This window comes from Anomaloglossus baeobatrachus, chromosome 6 (genome assembly GCF_048569485.1).
Source record: "Anomaloglossus baeobatrachus isolate aAnoBae1 chromosome 6, aAnoBae1.hap1, whole genome shotgun sequence".
Taxonomy (NCBI): domain Eukaryota; kingdom Metazoa; phylum Chordata; class Amphibia; order Anura; family Aromobatidae; genus Anomaloglossus; species Anomaloglossus baeobatrachus.
The window spans coordinates 82,664,065-82,690,688 of record NC_134358.1 but is presented as its reverse complement, the minus strand read 5'-3'; the positions used below and the strand labels follow the sequence as shown (position 1 = coordinate 82,690,688).

General features: G+C 45.3%; 1 protein-coding gene across 3 annotated transcripts in view; it reads right to left on the bottom strand.

Moving 5' to 3' along the window:
* The window catches only part of RNF19A (ring finger protein 19A, RBR E3 ubiquitin protein ligase), a 123,471-nt gene that overhangs the window by 39,985 nt on the left and 56,862 nt on the right, over nt 1-26,624 (bottom strand). The window contains exon 1 of one of the 3 annotated variants that reach the window (XM_075353073.1): nt 5,361-5,489. The exons of the other annotated variants lie outside the window; for them this stretch is intronic. The gene's annotated coding sequence lies outside the window, so the exon portion shown is untranslated. Of the gene's footprint in view, nt 1-5,360; nt 5,490-26,624 lie in introns of those variants that run through there. 3 annotated transcript variants of the gene reach the window in all.

Here is a 26,624-nt window from a genome sequence, read left to right as displayed (position 1 = left end):
GTGATACATCAGCAAAGCATGGGCTCCCCGCGGCATCCCTCCCGGACCTGCACCCTGCTGCCGACAGGACCTCGGCAAACTGGAGCAGGGAGCGAGAATACGTCACCGCATCACATCAATGTGGATTGTGTGGGGTAAAATCTATTATATTTCTAGTGCACTGTTAGGCTGTGTGCACACGATGCGTTTGTGTCAGCTTTTTTCATGCGTTTTTCCTTGCAGATTTTAATCAATATTGCAAGGAAAAAGCATCCCAGCAAAGTCTATGAGAATCGTGACTTGCTGTGCACACGCTGCTTTTTTCTTGCAGATTTCGTTGCTGAAAAAAGCAGCATGTCAATTATTTTTGCGTTTCTATAATCCCCTGCAATGCTTTAGCACTACAATGGATTATATCGCAGCGCTTTGCCTCACATACCATGCATACAGCGTGGTGTGTGAGGCTCTCCGTAGCTCAGTAACCCAGGGTTGTTATGGTGACAACACAAGGTTAATATGGCAGCAATCAAGTCCCTGTGATCGCATTACAGGGACCCCATAGGCAGGGAGAGGTAAGAGATCCCTCTCCCTGCCTCCTGAATGTTGCAATCGCATTGATCGCAGCATTCAGGGGGTTATACTGCTGGGAACGGCACTGGGACCACTCCGGGCAGTGAGAGCTGGGTCCCAGCGGTGATCGTGGGGGTACAGCACCCGAGACCCCCTCGATCGCCATGATAAAAAAAAAAAAAAAATATGGAAAAAAAAACGTGAAAAAGCGCCCAAATGCAATAAAAAAATATGCATTTTTTCAGCTGCTCTTTTCCTGCAAAAACATGCTTTTTATGTGCAGAAAGGAAGCACACAAAAAAGCAACGTGTGCACAGTTACTTTTAAACTGGTACTCAATGCAATATTATTATCTCTTGGGGATGGCACTTGGGGCATGGATAGTGGTAAAGGGGGGCAATGTGGCCATTAATACTAGTTAAGGGGGCAATGTGGCCATTAATAGTGGTTAAGGGGGCAATGTGGCCATTAATAGTGGTTAAGGGGCAATGTGGCCATTAATAGTGGTTAAGGGGGCAATGTGGCCATTAATAGTGGTTAAGGGGGCAATGTGGCCATTAATAGTGGTTAAGGGGGCAAAGTGGCCATTAATAGTGGTTAAGGGGGCAATGTGGCGATTAATAGTGGTTAAGGGGGCAATGTGGCCATTAACACTGGTTAAGGGGGCAATGTGGCCATTAACACTGGTTAAGGGGGCAATGTGGCCATTAATACTGGTTAAGGGGGCAATGTGGCCATTAATACTGGTTAACACTAGAAGTCCCAGGAATTTCGAGCTCCATAGGGTTCCAATGGTAGAAATGTTAAATGACCCCTCTCTGGGACTTCTAAAGTTAAGGGGGCAATATGGCCATTAATACTGGTTAAGGGGGCAATGCGGCCATTAATACTGGTTGAGGGGGCAATGCGGCCATTAATACTGGTTGAGGGGGCAATGCGGCCATTAATACTGGTTGAGGGGGCAATGCGGCCATTAATACTGGTTAAGTGGGCAATGCGGCCATTAATACTGGTTAAGTGGGCAACTAAGGGGCACTGAAAGCATTCATTTTTTTCTGGGGCACTTGGGGCATTATTGCTTTTATAATGGGGTATTGAAAAGGCATCATTAATTAATATGGGACATGCAAGCCATGATCACTTTATAAGGGGGCACTCATGGCAATATTACTTTGTAAGAGGGGACTCTGCTTCAATGGGGCTCCTATGACTTTCGTTTTAGGTTTTCAGCACAATAGCTCATCCTCTATCAAGTTTTGTTTTCTTTCTGAAATTCACAAAACTTTCCATTTAGGATTTAGGAAGCCAAGGCCGTCACTGCAGGCCGCTCAGTTCATGATAGTTATGCTAGGTCATAAACTTGTCAAGGGCTTGTACACAACGTATCAGCTGACAGGCGAAACATGGGAAACAAACGGTTCTGCTCGGAATTTTTAAAGGGAGGATACGTCTGCTGATGGGTATAGCTCCGGACCAAGGTCCAACTGTCAGCGCAGAGCGCATGTCTGAGACAGGATCTTACATATGCCGCATTAAAGCTTATTTAGAAGCCTGGCTGATAAGAGGTGATCACCTTGTAATACTACATTACCCTAGCACTGGCCGCTATAATGAAAACACTGGGCTGGTCATAAAGATCCACAAGAAGGACCAATAGCAAATCGGCAGATAACTGGCTAACTGCATACCAAGAATAGGCGGTCAAGAGGAGGCGAGCCCAGTAAAGAGGACTTGGCACTTTCTATATTATATAAAGATAGCTGATCAGAGGATAGCCTGAAATAATTTCACAAATGACGGAGCATAGGATCATTATGGATGGGTCTGGGCATATACAGACTACACAGAAATCACCTACCGCTACTGGAAGTGACGTGGACAGAAAGTAGAAGTGACAGTCATAGTTCCAGTATTTCACATTATCTTACAAGTTCCGCAATGCAATTCATCTACTTAATAAACAAGATCCAGACATATTAGGAAGCAGCAACATCCCTAATGGTGCAGAAATAGCCCCAGCTCTGTCCACCCCAGTATATAAGCCCTATATATAGCGAGATGTAATCACCAGAAGCGCAGGTGACAGGGAGTAACCCACATACTCCCAGGTATCCGCGCACTCACCGCAGAATACACTTTATTAGTTTCCCCTGTGATGAAACATCCGTGACACATTTAATATAAGCAGTGATAGAATGGGACGTATCAAAGCCCCATAAACTATTCGTCTTCCTCATTGCTGTACAATGCATATGTCAAGTCCACAAGCCATATTAGGCACATACTGAGCTTATTTGACCCGTGAAGCCGGCCTGGCCTGGAGCCGAGATGCCGATACACCGATACAGTTGAAAGCAATGATGGAAGTCGCCCACTCCGGCCACCATCATTCTGCGTCTGACTGTCTCATCATTCTGCGATGTGGTCACTATATCACCCGTGAAGAGCTTCCGATGAAAAGACCGGAGCAGCAGGGGAAAGGAAAGGAGAGTATTTATTTTTTTTTTAATGTGGGACCCATAATACTATATGGAAAACTATGTAGGGCACATTCAGTATAGACAATATGGGGGCTCACTATACTATATGGAGAGCTATGTGGGTCTCATTATACTGTATGAAGGCTTATGTTGGGCTCATTCTGTATGGAAGACTATGTGGGGCCCATAATACTATATAGAGGCCTATGTGAGGTCCATAATTTTGTATTCAGGACTATGTGGGGCCCATAATATTATATAGAGGACAATGTGGGGCCCATTATTCTGTACGAAAGACTATGTGGGGCCTATTATTCTGTATGGAGGGCTATGTGGGCCCATAATACTATAAGGAGGACTATGTAGGGCCCATTATTCTGTACAAAAGACTACATGGGGCCTGTGAGTATGTTGGCTAGTGAGTTTGTCCAAGTTTCTAATTTTGGCCCTCTGTGTATTTAAGTTTGACATCCCTGCAGCACAAATATCTGCATCAGAATAGAAGCAAACAGGAAAACTTATAACCAAATCAGAATTTCTGAGATTGCCATCCAATTTTTACCCCATAAGGAGTCAAGTTAAATGTGGGGGTCAACAACTATCACACTCATCCTTATTAATAATGCATGACCCGTGATCAGAGTTCCACGTTGGCACGCTTTAAGGCTCTGTGCCCATGTGTGTGCGCTCTGCAACGCAGCGTTTAGGTCACTGCATGTCCGTTTTAGAGCGCAGCTGAAAAGCTCCGTTCTGAAACTTTGGTGACTGCAGAATTTGTGTGCTCTGGATGCTGCCTCTCCCTATAGACAGAATGGAGACAGCATGCAGAGCGCACGAAAGAAGTGACATGTTGCTTTTTAGAACGCAGCGATTTGGCAGCATGCAAATCGCTGCGTTCTAAAACGCAACGTGGGCATGGATTATGCACAATCTTCATAGATTGTGCTGGGGACGCAGGACGCATGCAGTTACACTGCAGTGCAATATGCAGCGTAACTGCATGCAAATACGCAACGTGGGCACAGGGCCTAAGACTAACTTCACAGGTCGAAATCTGCGCTTAATCCACCTGCCGTGCAATGAAATAAAGGTTTGATCACAAGAGAATTTTCGTGATTTTTAGGACATATTCCAGGCTGAAATCTGCCTCTATTTCCACCCAACAAGATGCATCCGTGTCACGTGGCAGATCCATATGAGGATTACACCCATTGCAACAACTTCTCCATGCAGAATCTGTAGAAAAATGTATGGTCGGTGTATAGTGCCTGATTTTTAATATCCACACAAAATATTCTGTAGCATCTGAATGTGATTTATGTAGAATCACAATCATGAAATCTGTGGTGTCATTTCCACTGGTCCCAACTATGCCCAAAATCCACAGATTTGCCCAATTACATGATAGGGAGTCTAATCCTTGTAGGGATCCTGGTAAGTTAGTGGCAGAAACGGATCATGGTCACATTGGATTGGCATTAGGTAAAAGTGAAACCATTTTCAGCCACTGACCATCTTGGATTGAGGTCTGATTGAAATAGAGATTTCTCGTGACCTTCTGACCTAAGGAAATAATCACATCATCCTAATGGAGCGGTCATCACATAACTGATATTGTGACATGTGTGGACAGGACAAGAGCAACTGATCACCTTGCAAGTCGGATCCACCTATACACTGGCTCAGTGGTTAACATTTGGGGTCCTGGGTTCAAATCTCACCAAAAACAACATCTGAAAGGAGTTTGGAGTGGGGGAGAAAACCGAAGAGTTCGGAGGAAACACACAAAGACGTACTGATAGGGGATTTGGATTGTGAGCCCCAATGGGGAGAGTGACGAATAAGTCGGTAAAGCGCTGCAGAATATGCAGGCGCTTTATAAGTGTCAATACACCTATTGCTAGAAAAACGTACTTAAAGACATAAGGAGAAGCAAGACATGACATGCTGCTTTTCTATATTTCGCTGGCACAGCACCAGTTTGAGATGAGAAACGAATCCTGAAAGATTGCCTTGTGAAGAGTGGGAGACCCCTTTAAATTCCTGCGGTGGCACAACCCTTGATACCACCTGACCTGCAATTCTTAAGCTCAGACATAAGACGTACCACCCCAATGTCGTATGAGAAGTATGTACAGGCAGGTTTACATTGAGTGACTGCCCAAAAAAAAAAAAAAAGCGATGTAGAAAAGAACTTTCCAATCTCACGGCTTTGGTGACATCCCGGACCGGACTGTTTGAGGTCCGCTCGTGTGACACAGAGAACCCGAAGCCCTTGAGGTCAGAAGGAGCCTGTAAAGGATATAAGGTGTTACTGGCGGGGTCACTTACAGAAATGGAAGGAAGTCGGGAACATACGTCTGATCCACCGGCAGCAGATGAGCAGACGCAGCACTAAAGGCCGCTCCTCGGTCACACCGGAATAATAAGCTGTACATACATGGCGTCTTCCTCACTAGTCACGGCAGACGCTGCTCACATGAATGATCATCCCTTGTGATAGAGGAAACTCGGGGTAATGACAACAGAAAGTGCAGTGCCCGTACAGTACTCTGTGGGCGGACACACATACATGTTAATCATTACTTCCTGAGACAACAAAGCCTGCTCTACAGGCTGCAGGCTCCGCTCATGACCTTTACCAGAGAAAAGGCTCTGCTCTCACTGGAATGTCTGACAGTATAAACACCAGACCCCGCCACCATGGAGAGGACAGCAGTACCACCAAGGAAGACCCCCTGTGTGTGCCCCCGTCCACCACAGCCCCAACCACAGGAAACGCCTCGTTACTGGAACGCTCCTTCTGAGAAATACCTGCAGGTCCTCCGCCAGGGGGTTTCCAAAGGAAAAACATTGCAAAGTAGTAAAAATCAGAGTAATGTAATGTGTGGATGAAAATTTGGGGGAACCAGCATCAAAACCATTCAAAATTGCATTTAAAAACGGACTCTTCCCTCCAAGGAAATGCCGCTGTTCTCCCGTTTGTCCTTTCTCCCTGCGCCTCTCCGCTCCTGAGAAATCACCTCTTTATCACATCTTGTGAATCCAGGTTTTTGTTAGTTTGTTTTTTAAAAGCCAAGTGGGCGTGGTCTGTGGAATTCTTCATGAGAACCATGCCCCCTTGGCAATCAAAACTAGAGACCACAGAAAAGACCTCTAAAAACAGACTGTTTATTAGATAAAAGATTAAAATAGTAAAAAAAACCCAAAAAATAAAATAGAACAACAAAAAACAGAGTGTTGTGATATGTGACACAAACAAATACCCGATTGTGGTAGTTTATCTAGGGGCGTGAGCCAATTTCCCAGGCTTGGGCGCCAGACTAGTACTGGGAGGCCTGGCTTTCCCCATTTCCGCACCTGCCTAACAGGGGAAATACACCCTACTGTTTGGTGCCCCCGTTCCGCTCCCTATACTGCCCCTACTAACCACATTTATGGTATCTAACACCAAAACCCATAAAGTGCAGATGTGCCATACATAGATAAAGAAGAAAAGAATAGTCACTGATTGATTACATAAAGTTATAATAAACATAAAAGGGCCAATCAGTAGTAGGCGACTGTCTCCTAAATCATAATCGGTTAAAAAAAAAAAATAATCTTTAAATTCTTTTGGCCGGACTAAAAAGGAGGTACTTAGCCAATTACGACCTTCAAAAAAGGTCCCGACGCATTTCCCCTCTTTTTGGTCAATGGGGTTCATCAGGGCATGTAGAAAATAGGGCTATAACAAGTCCCATAGAAATATTGGCCATCAGCAATGGAAGGGGATCCTCAATGAGGGGTACAATAAGCCCCACGTGGGTCCATGCTGAGATATGAACAGAGTGCCCATGTGCCACCTCCACGTGCAACAGGGGGAAACGCGGTAGTGGAAGTCTGGTAAATTAGGCTTCCACTGCTCTTATGACCTTAGATATACTCCCACAATAAAGTATTTGTTGTGTGTCACATATAACAACACTGAATTTTGTTATTCTATTTAATTTTGTTTTTTTTTACCCTTTTACTCTATTATCTAATAATGTATTTGTTTTTAGAGGTCTTCAATATAATTCCTCTAAACAATAATTGTTTTGGTGTATATCAAACAAAACTAGATTAATATAAAAGAGAAGAGGGGGCTATATCAGGAATGGATAAGCGCAGAACATTTTTTTTAAAAAAATAACGCCGGATACAGGAGAATAGCGGCATTTACACCAGATAAAGAACAAATGACATTTAGAATAAAGGCCGCTTTACACGCTGCGATATCGGTACCGATATCGCTAGCGTGGGTACCCGCCCCCATCTGTTGTGCGACACGGGCAAATCGCTGCCCGTGCCGCACAACATCGCCCAGACCCGTCACACATACTTACCTGCCCGGCGACGTCGCTGTGACCGGCGAACCGCCTCCTTTCTAAGGGGGCGGTTCGTTCAGCGTCACAGCGACGTCACAGCTGCGTCACTGAACCTCCGCCCAATAGCAGCGGAGGGGCGGAGCTGAGCGGGACGCAACATCCCGCCCACCTCCTCCCTTCTGCATTGTGGCCGGGAGGCAGGTAAGGAGAGCTTCCTCGTTCCTGCGGTGTCACACGGAGCGATGTGTGCTGCCGCAGGAACAAGGAACAACATCGTTACTACTGCAGTAACGATTTTTGAGAAGGGACCCCCATGTCACCGATGAGCAATTTTGCACGTTTTTGCGACGATGCAAAATCGCTCATAGGTGTCACACGCAACGGCATCGCTAATGCGGCCGGATGTGCGTCACTAATTCAGTGATCCCAACGACTTCGCATTAGCGATGTAGCGTGTAAAGCCCCCTTAAGTCTCTTTAAGTGGTCAGAAATCATATCTAGGGGCCAATTTGAATGAATGGACATTTTTTCGCTTGAATTAAGGCTGCAGGTCTGGGTCTATATGTATAGTAGGCCTATATGATGTATTCATTCAGGTCGCAGGGGCCATGGGCCTCCCAGGAATTGTAGCCCTTATATATATAAGCGAGATTACAGCTGCTCTGCGCTCGCATTAACCTTCCCATAGTTGGGCATTTTCTTTAAATACAATAAGTGATCAGTTATATTGGATTTTTTCCGTTTTTACGTTGTGAAAAATTCTCATCCCCAAATCCATCTTCCCTCTTTTTCTTCGCCCTGTTTTTGTGGGGTACGGACTGATATGAAGAAATGGATGATTTCTATATAGTCTCAGCACAAATGTGCACACAGAACTTGTGCAAACTCATCCCAGGAGTTGTTCTAGATAATTCTGCCATTTTCCGCCAGTGTTTAGAAATTTCCACACTTGTGAGGGAAAAGGGGAACAGTAAAATGAACATAGAGAAGCTAACCAGGGAACGTTTCACATTGAAGAGTACATGAGATAAATGACTTCAGACTCGTACTGGAAAACGGTCCCGATGACCTCAAAGGAAGTGACACAGCAATTACACAAGGACGCAGTCACAAGGAGCGGAAAAATCCCCTTCTGGGTAAGAAGACCTGATCTTCCATGCAATGTACTGATTAGCGCTGTCCACCCAAAGCAGAGAGAAATGAACATCTACAACTAGAGGACGACTGCGGCAGCAAAATATGGGGACTGTACCCTCCGACAACCTAGTCACAGGTGATAGACCATCCACACATCCCGAGAAAAACGTGGTCTGGTCCCCGAAATATCACTAGTCACTGGGTTTCCTTTCCGTCTAGCTCGCTGTCTGCTACCTGTCGTCTACCGACTGAAACGTATTACAGGAAGTGCAGACGGGTCTTTCTAAAAGGGTTCTGAGATAACAGAGGTGTGTTTTCCATTCAGGGCAGGAAAAGTTATTGGACAACAGAACAGAAGTAGCAATGCATTCTGTAAAGTGAAGGAAAGAATATTCCAGCACCTATGGTGCTGGCAAAATGGTGACAAGGAGGAATGACCTACTCAAAACAAGTAGATGGCAAGTTACAGAGCATTCAAACCGGCACAAGTCTTAGACATGAGGACAGGTGCACAGTCTTTTCTATGCACTTTTGGAGAAGAAACTAAGGTTTATGATGAGGATTTTGACAGTTTCCCCCCAAAAAACTCAGTGTGACTATATCAATATATATTAAGACTGTTCGATATAGATCTCTCTCCCTATCCATATTATATATAAAAATAATAATAAAAATAATAATATAAAATAATATATATATATATATATATATATAAAATATATATATATATATATAAAATATATATATATATATATAAAATATATATATATATATATATATATAAAATATATATATATATATATAAAATATATATATATATATATATATATATATATATATATATATATATATAAAATATATATATATATATATATAAAATATATATATATATATATATAAAATATATATATATATATATATATATAAAAAATATATATATATATATATATATATATATATATATATATAAAAAATATATATATATATATATATATATATATATATATATATATATAAAAATATATATATATATATATATATATATATATATATATATATATATATATATATATATATATATATATATATATATATATATATATATATATATATATATATATATATATATATATATATATATCGCTCTCAATGTCAAGACTGACACGTGCACCCAAAGCAGTTTTAACTTGATATTGGGGGGCAGTGAGACCATGCTATTCTGTTTTTCCAGCTTAAAAAAGGATTATTACCATCTCCAAGATCCTATCCTAATATGTAGTAGGTGTAGTAGTAGTAGTAGTAATAATAATAATAATAATAGCCAACATCTCCATTTAGAAATGTAGTATAGTTCTCCTGATTAGCCATGTGTCTTACTTCATGTACAGGGCATTGCAACCTTAGGTATCCATGGTTACAAGCACTCATAGTAACAGTTATTTGCTTGTAGTCATAACCATGGAAATTGAAGCTGCAATACCCTGCACATTAGGTTAGTGACATAGCTACTACATTTATAATTGGAGGTAATTCCTATTATCAATTATATATTATTATTATTATCATCATCACTACCCCTACTACATATTAATAGGCATAGGATCTTGGATATGGAAATATCCCTAAAGTTAAAATTCCCACAAAAAGTTTTTGTGCCGTGTATTTTCACTAAGTAAAAGTGCAGCTCCAGCAAGGGAATAAGATTTATCAAAAATCTCACACCCCTTGTGCTTTTTTTTGTTTAGTTATCCTGTGTAAACCCGGACGTTATCCTGCGGTGCTCCTTTAAGATCCAGAACACGTCAACTTTTCTTGCAGGTACACCGAGTCTTATGTGCGAATTTTCCCCATAGAATTGCATTAGATGCAGAAAATCAGACAAAAAAAATGCATGTAATTGGCACGACTGTATCAATAATGGTTTGTCAGAGCCATATACTAGCAGGTAGCAAAAACAAAGCAGCTTTACTTAAAACATAAGCTACCAAAGACAAAACAATGTCAAGAAAGGTAAACTTAAGTCTCATTCAAACTTTCATGATTTTTGTTATATCCCACAAAGTTCTACCAAAATGTCCTTTTCAGCTGGATGCCAGGCAGAGTATCACAAAGCCCTGACATAAGAACATTTTTGCAAATTGCCCAGGACCCATGTTAGTTAGGGAAGGTTCTGGGTATGAGTATGGTATAAGTATGATGCTAACAGAAGGATTAATGTCAACGACAGATAAAGTCTTCTGACCATGAAGCTCCCAGCCCACAGCGTGGTCACGTACATACAGCCGGTTGTAAGGACAGACATGGTCCGGTTGTCCTATGAAGGGCACCAGCTGGAGGAAGAATGCCGAGCAGGTGACATCATGGATGATAGGCGCGATTACAATCAAAAAGGAAAAAATAAGGTAATTAAACAAATGCAGGCGAGAGCCGAGGAACTGGTTTATCTCAGAGCGTGACACCCTATAGACTCACCGGTGCTAAGAAGGCAGCAGAGCGACTGCACGTCACACATGGGAGGTGCAGGAGACCGCAGGGATCGTCCTGGGAGAGAAAGTGCCAGGTCACGGTGCAAACACACGCAACACGCCACCACGACACACAACCAGTGCAGGGCCGCCCACTGCACAGTCACAAAACACTCACCCAACACTACGAAGAACGTGTATAGTCACATAACCCGGGGGCGGACGGATCATTCCCATTTCTACCTCCAGAGCAGGAGGAATTGTGCTTTTTCATGAGCTCTTGGGCAGCAAAGGGCCCATATATTGTCCTCACACTGGGGCTCTTCTGACCGTGTCTGCTAGTGAAATAACTAGTATGTAACCATACTAAAACTCACAGTGTCCATCATACCCACCCTGACCATAGTGGGGAAAAGATAGAAATCTGCAGACGGAGGCCATTGTCCCTTGTCAGTGCTGGGTGGGAGGTCGTCATGGTGGTCTAGGGAAAATGAGGAGTCTTATCAGCCAGGCAATGACCACTGGGGAAAAAAGGTATGCAAATTACTCCACCAGTAAAAGTATATATATATATACACACACACACACACACACACACACACACACACACCTCAATATATATGAATTATACACACACACACCTCATAACACTATCGTATGTGTGTATATATTTAGATTATATATATATATATATATATCACTACATTAAGCTAAATATGGCAAAGTGTTAAAAAAAAACAAAAAACAAACAGCAAATTCAATATTGCTGTGGCCATAACAGTTTAGTCTCTGACATATAAAGCTATTTAAATGCATAAAAGAAAAAAAAATACCAATTAATGTGGCTCGGTACACAAAAAGCAAGCCCTCAAACAGCTGTTAGTAGAAACAATATAAAGGTTATAGGTCTTGAAAAATTGAGACACAACCCCCTTATCTATTTTTTTGGGTCATTCTGTGTCAAGTGGACCAGTTTTAAAAATCGTCCCCACTCGACGTTGTCCGATTTTGCTGAAAATGTATAAGGATGTACATGTATGTTTGAAAAGAGGTTCTGTAAATTTTTAGGGCCAGATCTCAAATATATTGGGCACTGTTGACCTTTCACTGGAGGCCCCCCCCAAGGCTGCGGCTTCAGCTAAGAGGATTTTGCAAACTTTGGCACATAGCCATTAGGCTATGTGCGCACTTACCGGATTTTGCCGCGGATTTTCCACGGATTTGCTGCATGTTTCGCTGCAGAAAATGTTCATAACATCTCTGCAGTGAATCACCAGCAAATCCTATGGAGAAAAAAAATCCTGTGCGCACTGGGCGGAATTTGACAGCTGCATGTTTTGCTGTGGGAATTCCGCAGCAAAAACAAGTGCATGTCACTTCTTTTCCGCACGTCGCTGCGGGATTTCACTCCATTGACTCCAATGTTAATCATGAAATCCCGCAGGGAATAACGCAGGCAGCAAATTCTGTGCGGTTCACTGCGTTTTCCTGCGTTATTCCCTGCGGTATTTCGCGGTTTACCTCCGGTAATGTACATCGCTTGTCTGCGGTTTGCAGGGAAGTGATGTCATTACAGGAAGAGGAAGCAAAGCAGAGAGTAAACACAAACACATCACAGACACACACAGACACAGATAGACATCACAGACACATAGAACACACATAGAAAGAAAACGGAAATATAGAAAGAAAAAAAAAAAAAAAAAGAACGTGGGCTCCGCTGCATATTTACCTTCCAGCCGAGGTAAGCACACAGCGGCGGCCCGGTATTCTCAGGCTGGGGAGGGAGAGGGGCAGGGTTAATGTCCCCCGCCTCACTCCCCCTCCGGCAGCCGAGAATATCAGCCGCAGCTGCCCCGGGACTGTCGCATGCATTATGCGGCAGCACCGGCGTGTCCCCGGCTCTTCTTGCCGCCGTGTAGCAGTGGCAGCAAGGTAATACAAGGGGTTAATGATGGTGGGGGACCACCGCCATTAACTCCAGGCTTGATCATGGCAGCGTCTATGACAGCTGACATGATCAACCCGTAAGTGAAAAAAACACAGACACCGAAAAATCCTTTATTTTAAATAAAACAAACAAGCCTCGTTCACCATTTTATTAACCCCTCCCGCACCAAAGCTCCGGCGTAATCCACCGCTCCGACGTAATCCACAGGTCCTGCGCTGCTTACATCCAGCCGCGACTGTCACAGACACAGCGCTGAATGAAAGCAGCAGAGGTAATTACCGGTCATTTCCCACGGCCGGTAATGTGAACTCACTGCCGACCGTGGGAAATGCAGCGATCTGTCATCTATCTATCTATCCCTCTGTCTGTCTATCTATCCCTCTATCTATTCTTCTGTCTATCTACTATCTCAGAATTAAATGACTTTTTTTTTTTTCAATGTGCTTTATTGCATTGAATGCAATAAAGCACATCCCAATCCACACGCGGCAAAACCGCGGCAAAACCGCGGCAATACCGCGGCAATACCGCGAATAATACCGCGGTAAAACCGCGGCAAACCGCATGCGGTTTTCGGGTGCGGTTTCCCGCGGTTTTTTACAGCGGGTGCGGTAATCTTTGAGAGCATGCGGAATTTTCTCAAGAAAATTCCATTTCTTAGTGCGCACAGAGCCTTAGAGTTCTATACTGGCTATGATGCTGAAACTTTTCTTAAATGGAGAGACTCCAAAAAAAACCCCAATGATCCTTGTAGAGAAAAATGTGCTCTTTCAAATGATAACAGAATTAATATATTTTAGGGGTACCCTTTTTTGGAAATTTGACCTAAAAATAGGTAAAATTCGGTTTTTTAAAGTTTGTCATCATATGTGGGTGTGAATATTTCCACAAATACATATGCTTTGACCGTGATATTGCAGCAATGCAAAGTCATGAAGATGTTTGTTGTACAGGGTAAAGCACCAGTTCCTATTGGTTTTTGGTCTTGAGTTATATATGGGCAAAGTTTGGCATAAATTTTATGCGAGGCGTTTTGCAAGCTACTTTGACACAAAATTGCGGCCGAAATATTGTTTTGTCATAGCCGGTAATAATTTTATCGCGTTTAGCAGCAAAAGTTGAGCTAGTATGCCGAATTTCAGCATCATAGCCAGTATAGAACTCTAATGGCTATGTGCCAAAGTTTGCAAAATCCTCTTAGCTGAAGCCGCAGCCTTGGGGGGGGCCTCCAGTGAAAGGTCAACAGTGCCCAATGTATTTGAGATCTGGCCCTAAAAATTTACAGAACCTCTTTTCAAACATACATGTACATCCTTATAAATTTTCAGCAAAATCGGAGAACGTCGAGTGGGGACCACTGGTCCACTTGACACGGAATGACCCTTTTGAAAAGTGCGGAATTTTCCCTTTTAAGTCACTAAAATAGTAAAGACAAAAAAATAAATAATAATTGAGCTATAGTACTGCTCACCGGGCACATACTGATCTGGAGAATCACACTGACATGTCATTAAAAAAAAAAAAAAAAAAAGTGGGGAAATGATGCAGCTTTAGTTTAATTTTTTTTTTATTTCATCTCATTTGTAATTTTTTGCCTTTTTTGATAAGTTTAGTTGTGGCGTTTTCAATCCTAACTCGTAAAAAAAAAAAAAGTTATGGCTGTATGAAGAAGAGGAAGAAAAAAATGGAAATGTCAAATCGAAAATTGTCCGCATCCTTGAGGGGTGAGGAGGACGTCAGACAGGATGAGGTCTGTCCCCCGGAGTATGAATGTGTGAGCTTCCCTTTATATACCGCACAGTAATGCACTATAATACACTGTATGTGGCGGCGCTGGGATTTACAGACAGTGCATGAATAAATGCCTGAGCCAGTGTATAGAGCGGTCAGTGCAGGGGCTGACGCAGGGCACAGGGGTGACTGTCTCGTCCGTGCCCCCAGGACGGCCTGTCTGCTGCATTGTTAGGAGGATTGTCATACGCTGCCAGTGTAAATCCTCGGCATAATTCCCCTGCGCTGCCGCCCTCCTGACTGAGATTATCTAGTCTTTTTATAGTTATACTGACCGCTATGTTCCTGTGTGACTTCTCCAAACAATCGGTGACAGGACGCCCGCCACTTCCCCTCTAACCCAAATATCTATTTATGTCCCCGGCCATTCACCAGGCAGGGCACAAGACACAACCATGGATTGCGGTCCTGATCCGGCTAAAAAGCGTCCGCAAAACTACAACTCCCAGCATGCTCAGAAGAGGCTGTCAGGCCTGCTGGGAGATGTGGTTCTCCAACAACTGAAGACCCACAGGGTGAGGATGATGGGTGTAGAGATACTTTAACTCCTTCCTGCCAGAGTCAATTTTCATTTTTGCACCCATTTTTTCTCCACTTCTTTAAAGATCCATAAAGGAGAGCTTTGTAGTTTTTTTTTTTGCAGGAAGAAATATAAATTTTCAGTGACACCATCTCCTTAAATTAGAGAAATAATAGATTTTAATTGGAAGAAAACGGGAATTTAATATAAAAACTATGCTTCCATGATGCCCAGCTACAATCGAGGTTTTGCAGGAGGACTAAGGGCGGCTTTGCACTTTGCAATATCGCACGTGCGATGTCGGTGGGGTCAAATCGAAAGTGACGCACATCCGACGTCACTTTCGAGATCGTAGTGTGTAAATGCTAGATGATACGATTAACGAGCGCAAAAGCGTCGTTATCGTATCATCGTTGCAGACTCCGACTTTTCCATAATTATGCTGCAGCGATGGTACGATGTAGTTCCTCGCTCCTGCGGCAGCACAGATCGCTGTGTATAACGCCGCAGGAGCGAGGAACTTCACCTTACCTGCCGCCGGCGGCTATGCGGAAGGAAGGAGGTGGACGGGATGTTTACATCCTGCTCATCTCCGCCCCTCCGCCGCTATTGGCCGCCTGGCGTGTGACGTCGCTATGACACCGCACGACCTGCCTCCTTAGGAAGGAGGCGGGTCGCCGGCCAGAGCGACGGTCGTAGGGCAGGTGAGTGCATGTAAAGCTGGCGTAGCGATAATTTTCGCTACGCCAGCTATCACAAGATATCGTACCTGTGACGGGGGCGGGGACTATCGTGTGCTACATCGCCTCATCGGCTTGCGATGTCGCAACGTGCAAAGCCCGCCTAAGGCTAGGTTCACATTTCCGTTGTTTTGCATCAGTCACAATCCGCAGCTCTGATAAACAACACAATCCGTTTGGCGGATTCCGTTGTTTCCCATAGACTTATATGAGCGGCGGATTGTGACTGATGCTCTTGCGTTGCATCCACCGCCCGACTGATCAGTCGTGGAACGACTAACCGTCGGCCGGCAGGAACAAAGAGTGTAACTTTTTTGAGCAGCGGAATCCTTAGGATTTCGCTGCGCATGCTCTTTCTCGGCGGCCGAACGATCAGCTGATCGCCCGGCTAATGAGAGCCATCAGCTGATCACCCGGCGGCCGGCTAATGAGAGCGATCAGCTGATCACCCGGCGGCCGGCTAATGAGAGCCATCAGCGGATCACCTGGCGGCCGGCTAATGAGAGCCATCAGCGGATCACCCGGGCCGGCTAATGAGAGCCATCAGCTGATCACCCAGCGGCCGGCTAATGAGAGCGATCAGCTGATCACCCAGCGGCCGGCTAATGAGAGCGATCAGCTGATCACCCGGCGGCCGGCTAATGAGAGCCATCAGCTGATCACCCAGCGGCCGGCTAATGAGAGCCATCAGCTGATCACCCAGCGGCCGGCTAATGAGAGCGATCAGCTGATCACCCGGCGGCCGGCTAATGAGAGCCATCAGCTGATCACCCAGCGGCCGGCTAATGAGAGCCATCAGCTGATCACCCAGCGGCCGGCTAATGAGAGCGATCAGCTGATCACCCAGCGGCCGGCTAATGAGAGCGATCAGCTGATCGTTCTCTCTCTCACGTTTTACAATGGAGTCCGACAATGAATTCTTATTCTTGTCATCCATTGTACAACGCATGTGACTGATGCAAAACAACGGAAATGTGAACCTTGCCTTAGATGGCAGGCTACTGGCTTCCATCACAACACTGGTACCCCTCCATTGCGCTGCAATCGCTCAATGGGATCCGGTGCAGGCCTGTACCGACCACCTCACTAGTTAAATGCCACTTTGTGAATGACAGTCGTAATTTAACATTTACACAGCAGCAATGGGCGCTACAGATCACTGCCATTACAGGAAGCTGGCGGCTGTATAACAGGTGGCATCTGCCAGTTATGGTGCAGGCTCAGCTCCTGAGCGCACGCCAACACTAGATCCAGACGTATCATGTAATATTAAGTCAAAGAGGTTATATCACCTACAGACAGGTGTGATACATGAGTAACCGCAGTAATCCTGAGCGTCCCCTGTGTGGAGCACTAGTGAGCATGTGCATTAAACAGGACCAGCTGTCACCTCTACGGATATATTTAGTATTTTATTTTCTGCAAAATACTTCAGAATCCTCATGAAATAACAAGTATTTTAGTTTAGAGATTTGCAATCTCCCATTCCTCTAGCCTAAATTGACAAGTGGGTGGTGTTTCTTCATAGTCGCACACTGACCACTGCTGGCAGTGGAGGGACAGGTAACACCTAGTTAAATCTATTCAGAAATTTGTAAACAAAACAGGAACATCAAAACAGAGGATATAAAATAGTTATTTCATATAACAAAAAACAAGTACGGTATTTACTAAAACAGGCAAATCTGGAGTAGTGAGAAGTCCTCTAAGGCTATGTGCCCACGGGACTATGTACAGGTATGTCCGCAGGTTTCCCGCCAGCAGCTCCCCGAAATCCGCAGCTACCCATTGCTACGGGATTCCAGCAAAATATCTGCGGTAAACCTGTGGACATTCGTGTGACTTACCTGCGGAAGTTCCGTCCTCTATCTACATAGTGGAGGGTCGGGAATTCCGCATATATTTCCGCAGGAATAGTTTACATGCAGATACGCGTGGCTGCGGGACATCCGCAGCATATTCCACAGCCGCACATTCCGCAGCATGGACACAGCACTCCCCAAATCCCATAGGATAACATGTGGAGTGTCTGTACTTGCATAAACCCGCAGATTTATCTAGAAAATCCAGATAAATTCACAGATTTTCCGCATCAAAATCCGGGGGTACGTTGTTCCGTGGGCACATAGCCCAAGAGTCTAAAGGGGAGGTGGTCGCACATGCTCAGTGCTACTTCCTTCACAGGGGCACTTAGGACTCCCTTCTCAGGATAGATTGCAGGAAATAACACTGTGGAACAAAGAAGCGCAATAGGGTCTTATCCGGTATTGAATCAATAAACAGAAATTAGGCGCACTCACGTATTGTGGTTGTGACTGTCACAACCCCTTAAAAAAAACACGTGCAGATATGGTAACAGCCGCAGCCCCAAAGTACAGACGTAGAAATCAATAGAAGAAATTGGGTGTACGCCGCGCTATCACCAAGGAATCAGATATTATAATTTTTTGTACAGGTCGACGCGTTTCAGAGTCATTTGAATTTGTGGCGGGTGGTCCTCTGACGTGGCACTGCACTTGTGTATATAGAAGCTTCTCTTCGGCTGATGTCATACTGTTCCTTTGATGTCCTGATGAAGGAGACGGATGTCTCTGAAACGTGTCGACTTGTACGAAAAATAAAGGAATTATATTAACATCAGATTCCATGGCGATAGTGCAGCGTACACCCGATTTCTTCTATTAATTACTCAGGATGGGTGGGAGTCTCAGGAGCCGGACCCCAGCAATCACACACGAATTCCAATGGAGAGGTGACAAATGGTGGTTATGCGACAACTTATGTTTCGTTAGTTACATAGCCATTTGCATGCACATATACATACATACACATATATATATACATATATATATATATATATATATATATATATATATATATATATATATATATACATACATACATACATACATACATACATACATACATATATATATATATATGATTTTTATGCACAAAAAGATTGTATAATCCTATGTCCTGTTCTAAAATGTTTGCAGATTTCATTGACTATCTGTAAATTGGATTTTGAGATCAATTTTTAGGAGAATAATATAAAAAAAGAAAAAAGATTTTCACCCATTTATCCAGCGCTCAATTACAGAGAAATGATCAGTAATTGTCTGGTCCCGCTATGAGGACCGTGCGAGGCGGGGAGGGAAACAGACGAAATAGGCTGCTTTTCACATCTCCCTGTCCGGTGTATGTCCCGGGTGCCATTACAGCAGCTTCTAGGAAATCACATCTGTAAGTGGGGAATCGCAGCAGGTAGTGATGGCTCCTGTCATTGTTATCCTAAAATTGGCTGCTGCTGATAGGAGAGGACAAGACAAGGAGACCGGTACGTAAAGATGGCTCTGCCGCTGACCACCATCAGCAAGGCTGTAGATTTCCCGCTACAAACAGCACACCTTAACAAACAGTCTTAGGCTAGTTTCACACTTGCATTGAACGGTATCCTTTGCATTGCGTTGTGTGACGGATGCAACGGATGTGTTGGATATAATGGCAAAATGGATGCAACAAATCGTACAAAACAACTGAAAGCTTTTTTTTTATTTATTTTTTTTTTCTTTACAGTTTTACCGGCAGCAGACTATTGTGAACGATCAGCTGAGCGCTCTCACATGCCGGCTGATCAGCTGAGCGCTCTCAAATGCCGGCTGATCAGCTGAGCGCTCTCAAATGCCGGCTGATCAGCTGAGCGCTCTCAAATGCCGGCTGATCAGCTGAGCGCTCTCAAATGCCGGCTGATCAGCTGAGCGCTCTCAAATGCCGGCTGATCAGCTGAGCGCTCTCAAATGCCGGCTGATCAGCTGAGCGCTCTCAAATGCCGGCTGATCAGCTGAGCGCTCTCAAATGCCGGCTGATCAGCTGAGCGCTCTCAAATGCCGGCAGCCGGGCGATCAGCTGAGCGCTCTCACATGCCGGCAGCCGGGCGATCAGCTGAGTGCTCTCACATGCCGGCAGCCGGGCGATCAGCTGAGTGCTCTCACATGCCGGCGGCCGGGCGATCAGCTGAGCGCTCTCACATGCTGGCTGCTCAGCTGAACGTTCGGCCACCGAGAGACAAAATAAAGTTTTTTGTTTTGTTTTTTTTAAATCACAAAGCATGCGGAGTGAAATCCTATGGATTGCGCTGCTCAAAAAAAGTTACATGCAGTGTTCCTTCCGCCAGCTGCGTCGTCCAGCAGATGCTGCGCTGAACGCAAGTGTGAAAGTAGCCTTAGTACCTGATGGGGCTGGTGTAGCTCTTAAATTCATATCTGAACATCTATTAGGCTAGGTGCACATGTTTTATTTTTTTCTGAAGCGATCAATAACGACACGTTTTCCAGGGGTACCTGCTTCAGTATACCCTCCTCCTTTGGGGACGTTTTAACTTCACAAAAAACTAAGCATTTCTTAAAGTGATCTGGCAGAATTTTTTTTCTTCCTGACGAGTTTCTTGGACGCTTTCGATTGGACAGTGACTAATTTGGAGTTTTTTGATCCTTTCCCTCCCTAAAGTTAAATTAAACAATGTTCAGTTATTTACAGATAATACAGTCAGGCTGAAATGGATCTTCAAAGTCTGTACACCAGCCTCCTCAGGATTAAGGGCTTTATGAAATGATGCATTTGGTTTGTATTGTGAAATCTGGTGACAGATCGGCTTTAAATCTGAGAAGTTGCTGTAAACGACGCACAAAGTTTTGGGGAGTTTGACAAGCAAAGGCGAGTAAGACTGAGCCCCAATAGACCTTTCCACCGCAGTCCTCCAGCTGCAAAAAACATCCACGGCAGGAAAAACTACTGCAGATTCATGATGTGGATGTGACGCCCCTGACTGCATCAGGGTGTCACAGGGAACTGCACCCGTCTCTCATGGTGCAGAACCCTGCATGGTTCTGGGTCCCTCCTAACCACACCTCACACCACACCCTGTCAGGCACACCAGTGGGTGGTCTAGCTAGAATAGGCCCACCCACCTAGAGTTCAGGCAGATTGGTGGGAGGAAGTTAGTTCAGTGGTAGCCCTCAAAGAGGGAGGAGTTGGGGGAGTTGTAGCTCCCTGTGTGACCTTGGCTAGGTCGCAGACGGTGGTCTGGGACCGGAGGAGTCAGAGAGCCGGTCGCAGGGTATTGGGAGAGGGTGCCCAGACTTAGTTTTGGAGAACGGTCGTCACCAGAGAGTCCAGTAACCGGACCGATACCAAGCACGGCGGGGTACAGGACCCTAGATCAGGGAGTAGCTTCATGCAACCTGATAATTCACCTATGGAGGATAGTCTCTCTATGAACTTTCCCCAAGAGCTCAGAGATCAAAGACACCAACACGAGGGGGATAGGGCCTTCCAGCTTATGCGGCCTACAGAAATCCCAAGTGTCAGCCATCAAGAGCACAGCTCCACTATATCACTATAAGGAGCGGGACCCCGACAGCTTCAGGCCGAAGGGTCACTCAGGAACATATACATAATTGTCATGGAACCAGGTTCCGGACCACTAAGCAATACCAGCGGGGACGGACACCCGGACGGGCTCCCCAGAGTGGCAGCGGCACCCAGACACTTGGTTTACTTCTGTGTCAGTCTGCTTATTGGCTGCACTAACGACTTTATCGCCTGAGTAAGTACACTTGCCTCCCCAGGTCCTGACCTGCCAAAATCACCTCCATCATACCATTCACCATCCCTACGGAGCCCCGGGGCCCTCCCTACCTGTGGAGGGACTACCCTCTCACTGCCCGCCTTAATCCACCCCGGGTACTCCCATCGGCAGTGGAGGTACTCCTTTACCGCACACCACGGGTGGCGTCACGAACTGTCCCCTTGTAAATATTTCCCCCTTTTATTCGAGTGGCAGCTGAGCCCCAGGTCCGGGGACCCTCGAGCCACAGCAAAACCCCCAGATCTGAGCAGTCCGACTGCTGCAGGGGCGGCACATGGAGGTATAAGTTTCTGCACAGTTAGTCTTCAATGGGTGAACTGCACGCACAAGGACGCGGACGGACACTGCACGCACATGGACGCGCACGGACACTGCACGCACAAGAATGCGCACGGACACTGCACGCACAAGAATGCGCACGGACACTGCACGCACAAGAATGCGCACGGACACTGCACGCACAAGAATGCGCACGGACACTGCACGCACAAGAATGCGCACGGACACTGCACGCACAAGAATGCGCACGGAGCTCTATATATTGTGCATATTCATCCCAGGGGTCGTCATTGCAGTGTGCCGGACACTGTGCGCAAAAACTAAATTAACCCCATCATTGCCTTCATCATGAGAAGATGGGTGTGATTTCTGGATAGGGATGCGCTCCCTTCCTATACATCAGATGGAGCAATATGAGACACTATATAAAGGGGACGCTCCGCCAGCCCATGGCAGCAAGCTGGAAATCCCAGCAATACAACGTATCCAAGGGCGGACACGTCTCTGTGACAACCGCTGTCTTCTATAAATAAAGCCTGGTTGCCATGACAGCACGCAATAATAGATCACGGCGAGTCGGGACGCACACACCTAAGTACATAATGCCTTTTAGACACCCGGCCGCACGATGACAGCCACCAAGTGTCACATTAGTAGCGTTATCAGCGCTGCGGCCAATCACAGGGCCATTTTGGGGCAGGAAGCCGCAGCGAGGGCCCGGACGGTGCAGGGTGGCCCGCTGCGGACGATGGGCTTGTAGAACAATAGTGATCGTCAGGCAGCCTGCAGCTGGGTTTAATGTTCCTAATAACTACGCGGGAACACAGAACAGCTGCTCAGACATGCGTTACCATAACAATGCTAATCAGACGCAGCACAGCCGCCTATTATTCCACACTAATGAGATTGTACCGTGCACCGGCAGGGCACACTATCAATGTGCAAAATCCTCAGTAAACACTCACAAAAAGATTTTTTTTCTTCCTCTAATCCTTGTAATTACCAGGAGAGAAAGCCACTGGGCCACCATTGAGTCACCACTGAGTCAGCGGCGACAGGCGGCTCTACGGTGGATGCGGCGGCGGCACAGCGTGGACGGTGCGAGGCAGCTCGGGAAATACTCAAGAAGTCTGTCTGTCCGGAAAGAGAGAGGTGGAAACGGGCAAAGCCTTTACAGACACCGGGAGACCCCAACGTGGGGAGCTTCATTATACACATCCCTGCTGGATCGAGGGGCTTTACTAGCACCTAGGACCAGACGTGCTGCACTAATACTGCACGACACAGCGGGGACTGGATTTAGAGGGATTTCCCCCTAAATTCAGCTTTTATCACCTACTCACAGTGAAAGTATTAAAAACAAAAGTTAAAGCTGCAGCTCTAGCAGTTCTCTGAATACTGAGCCCTGTATAAACCCCCCCACAGCACTGATTAGCAGCTGTGCACACTGCTCACAGGCAGCAAGAGGCCAATCAGTGATGGGGGTGGAGTTATACAGAGCTCATGAAAATAAGGGAAGCAGCAGGTTGACTATTCCTCTAATGATAATCTCCTGCTGATAAAACAGTGATTTTATCAAACCTAGTCTAAGCAGCCTAGTAAGTGACACATAGCTGGAATCAGGGTCTCTGCCCCTACATTATGCTGCTCTGAGATTAGGTGGCAAAAACCTGGTGACAGATTCCCTTTAAGATGTCCATACACCTTAGTATCTCCCGGCGTCCTCAGACATATGAACACTCGGCTCAGCTAAATCATGTGTTTTTAATGGAACTGTATAATTCTATGAAAGTTAAAATGATCCAATCTTCTCTGTCCCATCAACATCTGGTTAGAGAAGGTTTATAAGGATGGCATAGTAATCCGGTCCTGTCTAAAATCGGCAATCTAATGTGTACGTGGGTCTGGATTTTCAGCGACACTACCACAATATTATTACCAAATAACGTATACGTGCATAAAGAGCATGGCACCCCATAGACAACAGTATGATGAAAACCCCCGATGTGGAGTGGGGCACTTCCACTCCCTGCAAGGACACACAGTACCCTTCCTCCCCTTCCACCATTAGATCATCTTGATGGAAATATGCTGGAGTCACTGGATACAATACAGATGTATACGCATAATGTGACATCACAATCTGCCACAATTCCAGATACAAAGCCTGGAGACTTCCTATACAATTAGGCTATGTGTGCCCACGTTGCATACGGTATTTATGTGCAGAAAATCACCATGTTTTGGCAGGAAATGAGCAACTTAAACACTGCACTTTTTTTTTATTGTGTTTGCGCGTTTTTTCCATGCTATTAGTGCGTTTTTTAGTTATGGCGCCCGTCGGGTTACTGGCTGATGTTACAGCAGGGACCTGGTTCTCACTGCCACGATCCGTGCCCTCGCCGCTCCCGGCAGTTTAACCCCCTAAATGCTGCGATCAGCGTGAGCGTTCAGGAGGCAAGGAGAGGAATTGCTTACCTCTCCCTGACAATCAGGTCCCTGTAATGCTATCATGTTGAAAGCACGACAACCCTGGGTTACTTAGGTAAGGATTGCCTCACAGACCAGGGCAATTACGTCACCAGACATCCCTGCAGCAAGGTCCTGTGGTAAAGACGGCGAGGCAGGGAACCCCGGTCATGTCACAAGGTGACCTGAGTTCATGCCGGCAGATCTGCAGGAAACCCCGCTGATCCGCCGGCATGAACTCTATTCACCTTGTGACATCACTGGACTTCCCTGCAGCAAGGGCCCGCGGTATAGACTGAGATGAGGCTCAGGTAGCCACAAAAAAGCAACGTGTGCATTACACATGCGTTTTTTTTCCTGCATTTTTCACTGACTCCATTGAAGTCAATTGGTGAAAAAAAGCAGGGAAAAAAAAACGCAGAAAATTTGACATGCTGCTTTTTTCAGCAACAAAAACTGCAAGGAAAAAATAATCAACGTGGGCACCGCAAATCCGGATTCACAGACTTTGCTGGGATGCTTTTTCCTTGCTTTTATTGTTTGTAAGAAACAAGGAAAAAAGCAACGTGGGCGCAAGGCCTAACTATGATGTGTCGGTATAAAAACCTTTAGACCCTAAACACTGCCTTGCTAATAAATATACAAACAGATGAAAAATATTACATATTTGTGATCCAATAGTCAAAACCCCGGGCCTAACTAGCCATGCCGCATACATACATGGGAGTAATCCCGGATCCTGAGTCATCCTCCTTCTGGGAACTTTTCTTTCCTTCCACAGATGTTGGAATGGGAGGAATTTTGAGTATTTGTGGTTGAAGCTAAAAAAAAAAACAAAACCCTGGTCCCTGTGTTCTCGTCAGCCAGATAGTGAATGCCCCGATGTGTGAGGACATCCTGACGAAGTGCATGTTCAGCGAGCGCCGGTCCATTCACAGGACATGTAACCGGACACTGGGCGCAGCTAATCATACGGTTAGACTGAAACACGAGCCATCACCTTGTCTTATTCGGGCTACAAGTCCACTAAAATATACATGAAAGCCTAAATACTTCCCATCACGGCTCCATGCTTGTAGAAAAGTAGGACTGGGCTCTGAAAATATTCCTGATTAAATATGGAGGAATATTAGAAGCGTTCAGCAAGGGAACAGATCACGTCTTACATTCAATCAGATTTACGCTTCTTCAAGGGGGTATCCACGTTTAGAAAAGCAGACAACAAATGATTTTAGTAATGTAAAATAATAAAGACCAGTATAACTCCCCCCTCCGCAGCGCTCCACCGGTCTCTGCGTTTCGGCTCCAGCAGCGACAGATCACATCACTGCTGAGCGATTGTCTGCAGCAGTGATCTGAGCTGTCAAGAATGCTCATCAGCGCTACTGCACTAAGGCTCTGTTCACGTCCATTTGTCATCCAGTTTGTTGTTTTTTGATGACGTACAATGCAAAATTATATTGTGGTACTGTGTTAATGTAGCAATGTAAATACTTTTACTGACAAAAATAACAAAAGTATCACTTCTAGAATGCTGTTGTCATTTTTAGGTATAAAAGTACGTACGTAGTTTTTGTTTTATTTTTTTTTAATACTGGATGCCATGTGAACAGAGCCTTACTGATGCAGCTCTGACAAACACTGTACTGTGATGGCGCAGACTTGTTGACTTCCTGAACGCTGGAACATTACAATACCCGGCCAGATCACAGTATCATTTCCAGTTATTGTTCAGGGAATACACTCCATTCTAACTGATATCTAACCAATCACATACTTGTCTGCAAAGGAAAGAAAATGCGGTGTAAAAACGTGTTTATAGTAATTATTAACACTAAAATTATACAATTTGTCAGTAAGTTTCCTCCATAGCAGCAATGTGAAGAGCCCAAAGTATAAGTGGTGACTGAAGCCCCTCTGTAGCCCTTTCTCCAAGTACATACACCCAGCACAACCCCACCCACCAATGCAGAGCTGCAATCCCACCAATCTAGCACCAGGACCCAACACTTAGGGCAATCCTTACTGCCAACCTCCCAGCCGGCACTGGTTTAACGTTGTCAAGTGAAATTGGTCTCAATCAGTAGACATACTGTCTTTCCCCCGTCGCGGGGAAGCCGGGGCGACCCTCGGCCCCCTCTTCAAGCAGCCGGGGCGACCCTCGGCCCCCTCTTCAAGCAGCCGGGGCGACCCTCGGCCCCCTCTTCAAGCAGCCGGGGCGACCCTCGGCCCCCTCTTCAAGCA